The following is a 4,310-nucleotide window of genomic DNA, read 5'->3' on the forward strand; positions in this document are numbered from 1 at the left end:
CAGACAGACACATAGATCAATGGAAAAGAATAGAGAACCCAGAAATGGACCCTCAACTCTATAGTCAACTAATCTTTGACAAAGCAGCAAAGAATGTCCAATGGAAAAAAGACAGTCTCTTCAACAAATGGGGTTGGGAAAATTGGACAGCCACATACAGAAGAATGAAACTAGACCATTTCCTTACACAACACACAAAAATAGACTCAAAATGGATGAAAGACCTCAATGTGAGACAGGAATCCATCAAAATCCTAGAGGAGAACACAGGCAGCAACCTTTCCGACCTCGGCCGCAGTAATTTCTTCCTAGACACATCGCCAAAGGCAAGGGAAGCAAGGGCAAAAATGAACTATTGGGACTTCAGCAAGATAAAAACCTTTTGCACAGCAAAGGAAACAGTCAACAAAACCAGAAGACAACCGACAAAATGGGAGAAGATATTTGCAAATGACATATCAGATAAAGGGCTAGTATCCAAAAATCTATAAAGAACTTATCAAATTCAACACCCGAAGAACAAATAATCCAATCAAGAAACGGGCAGAAGACATGAACAGACATTTCTCCAAAGAAGACATCCAAATGGCCAAAAGACACATGAAAAAGTACTCAACATCACTTGGCATCAGGGAAATCCAAATCAAAACCACAATGAGATACCACTTCACACCAGTCAGAATGGCTAAAATTAACAAGTCAGGAAACAACAGATGTTGGCGAGGATGCAGAGAAAGGGGAACCCTCCTACACTGTTGGTGGGAATGCAAGCTGGTGCAGCCACTCTGGAAAACAGTATGGAGGTTCCTCAAAAAGTTGAAAATAGAGCTACCGTACAACCCAGCTATTGCACTACTGGATATTTACCTCAAAGATACAAATGTAGTGATCTGAAGGGGCACATGCACCCTAATGTTTATAGCAGCAATGTCCACAATAGCCAAACTATGGAAAGAGCCTAGATGTCCGACAGATGAATAGATAAAGAAGATGTGGTATATATATACAATGGAATATTATGCAGCCATCAAAAAATGAAATCTGGCCATCTGCCAACGACATGGATGGAACTAGAAGGTATTATGCTACGCAAAATAAGTCAATCAGAGAAAGACAATTATATGATCTCACTAATATGTGGAATTTAAGAAACAAGGCAGAGGATCATAGGGGAAGAGAGGAAAAAATGAAACAAGATGAAACCAGAGAGGGAGACAAACCATAAGAGACTCTTAATCTCAGGAAACAAACTGAGGGTTGCTCGAGTGGAGGGGGGTGGGAAGGATAGGGTGGCTGGGTGATGGACATTGGGGAGGGTATGTGCTATGGTGAGTGCTGTGAATTGTTAAGACTGATGAATCACAAACCTGTACCCCTGAAACAAATAATACATTATATGTTAATTTAAAAAAATAAATGGAGAAAAAAGTTAAATATAGAATAACCATATGATTCATAAATTCCACTCCTTCGTACAAACCCCAGTTCCTGAAAACAGGAACTCAAACAGGTACTTATAGGCAAATGTTCATTGCAGCACTATTTACAATGGCCAAAAAGCAGAAACAACCAAAATATCCATCAACTGATGAATGAATAAACAAAATGTGGTATAAATATATAATGGGATATTATTCAGGCAAACAAAGGAACGAAGTTCCGATACTTGCTACAACATGGATGAACTTTGTAAACATTACACTAAGTGAAAGAAGCCAGACACAAAAGGATAAATATCGTCTGATTCCACATAGATGAAATATCTAAAATCGGCAAATTCATAGAGATACAAAGTAGATTAGAGGTTACTAGGGGCTGAGCGCAGGGGGTAGTGGGGAGTTATTTCTTAAAGGGTAGAATTTCTGTGTGGGGTAATGAACAAGTTTTGGAAATAGTGGTGATGGTTGTACAACCACTGTGAATATCATTAATGCCACTGAATTGTACACTTAAAACTGTTAAAATGGAAAATTTTATGCTATGTATATTTTACCACAGTAACAAAATGAAGGCAAAGGAAATATTTTTTACACAAACAAAAGATGAGAAAATTCATTCACTCGAATTTTGATGAAAGAGAAAATTTGTGCTCCACAAGAAATGATAACAGAAGTTCTCCAGGCAGAAGGAAATGATACCACGTGGAAATTTGGATCTGTACAACAGAATGTAGAGTGCCAGAAATAGTAAATATACTGGTAAATGCAAAAGACATTTCTTTAATCTCTTCAAAAGATAACTGGCTCTTGGAAGCAAAACTGACAACAATGGGGTTTATAGCACATGTAAAAGCAAAATGGATGACCACAAGAGAACAAAGGATGAGAGGGAAAAAATGAACATATACTACTGTAATGTTCTTATACTACACATGAAGTGATATATTTAGTTGAAGGTAAAATGATATTTAAAATATATTTTATAGGGGCACCTGGGTGGCTCAGTCAGTTGAGTGTCTGCCTTTAGGTCATGATCCCAGAGGCTTGGGATGGAGCCTTGGGCTCCCTGCTCAGTGGGGAGTCTGCTTCTCCCTCTGCCCCTCCCCCTGCTCATGCACCCTCTCCCTCTCTCTCAAATAAATGAAATCTTTTAAAAATTTTAAAAATAAAATGTATTTATATACCCCAGGGACACTTTCCTGGCTCAGTCAGTGGAGCATGACTTGATCTCGGGGTTGTGAGTTTGAGCTCCACATTCAGTATAGAGATTAATTTAAAAAATAAAATCTTTGGGGCACCTGGGTGGCTCAGTTGTTGGGCGTCTGTCTTTGGCTCAGGTCATGATCCCAGGGTCCTGGGATCAAGCCCTGCATTGGGATTCCTGCTCAGCAGGAAACCTGCTTCTCCCTCTCCGCCTCCCCCTGCTTATGTTCCCTCTCTGGCTGTGTCTCTGTCAAATAAACAAATAAAAATCTTTAAAAAAAATTTAAAAAAGATCTTTTTTAAAAATGTATTTTATATACTCCAGAGCAACAACTAAAGAAATAAAGGAATAACTAATACCCCAATAGTGGAGACAAAATGGAATTATGAAAAATAGTCAATCCAAAGGAAAGCAGGAACAAAGTAACAGAGAGGATGGGACAAATAAGAAATATATAGCCCAGATGATAGCTTCAAACTCAACCATACTGGTAATTACATTAAATGTAAATGTTGTAAACACCCAATTAAAATGTAATGATCAGATTGGATAAAATACTAAGACTCAACTGCGTGTTGTCTACAAGGTACTCACTTAAATATAAAGAAGCAGATAGTTAAAAGTAAAGGGATGGGAGGGACACCTGGGTGGCTCAGTCAGTTAAGCATCTACCTTCGGCTCAGGTCATGATCCCAGGGTCCTGGGATTGAGTCTGCATCGTGCTCCCTGCTCCGTGGGGAGCCTACTTCTCCCTCTGCCTCTGTCTCTCTGTCTCTCATGAATAAACAAAATCTTAAAAAAAAAAAAGTAGGAGGCGGGGCTGGGCCCTGGGCAGAAGACCTGAGGGCCGAGGGCTCGGATCCGGGAGAGGTTAAACACTTTAAGATGAGAAAAATTGATTTGTGTTTGAGCTGAGGGGACTGAAGTGATTTTAGCTACATCAAGTGATGAAAAACACCCACCTGAAAATATTATTGATGGGAATCCAGAAACATTTTGGACCACAACAGGAATGTTTCCTCAAGAGTTCATTATTTGTTTTCACAGACATGTAAGGATTGAAAGGCTTGTAATCCAAAGTTACTTTGTGAGGACCTTGAGGATTGAAAAGAGCACATCTAAAGAGCCAATTGATTTTGAGCCGTGGATTGAAAGAGATCTAGTCCACAAGGAGGGGCAGCTTCAAAATGAAGAAATTATGACCCGAGATGGCCACACCACTCATTTGAGATTCATTATTATATCAGTCTTTGATCATTTTGCATCTGTGCATAGTGTTTCTGCAGAGGGACTAGCAGTCTCAAATCTTTCTTAGTAATTATAACAAAATACTCTTGCATGGTTTTTTAACAATATATTTATTTAAACATGAAGTTGTTATTGATATGCCTTATTAAAGGGATTTGTATTAAAAAAAAGTAAAGGGATGGGAAAATGTCTATCATACAAATAAAAATCAAATGAAAGCTGAAGTGGCTATACTGAAAATAAGAAACAGACAAATCCGTAATTGTAATCTTCTGAAAGAAGATTCAAATATTTGAAAACAAAAAGAGTCCTAGTACTGTGTTCAGAGTGTTTAATCTTTTGAATATGTGACTTACAGTTCCTTTGATTAAGGGACTAGCAAGCAGATTTCTCTCATCAGAGACTGATATACTCATAGG

The 4,310-nt window shown here is 38.4% G+C and overlaps 1 pseudogene; it reads left to right on the plus strand.

The window, feature by feature from the left end:
- The first annotated feature begins 3,387 nt into the window (after positions 1-3,387).
- LOC112830883 (intraflagellar transport protein 25 homolog pseudogene) lies at positions 3,388-4,040 on the plus strand (annotated as a pseudogene).
- The last annotated feature ends 270 nt before the right edge of the window (positions 4,041-4,310 follow it).

The sequence above is a fragment of the Callorhinus ursinus genome, unplaced genomic scaffold (assembly GCF_003265705.2).
Source record: "Callorhinus ursinus isolate GAN/ISIS: 27379988/994484 unplaced genomic scaffold, GSC_fseal_2.0 scaffold20, whole genome shotgun sequence".
Classification (NCBI taxonomy): domain Eukaryota; kingdom Metazoa; phylum Chordata; class Mammalia; order Carnivora; family Otariidae; genus Callorhinus; species Callorhinus ursinus.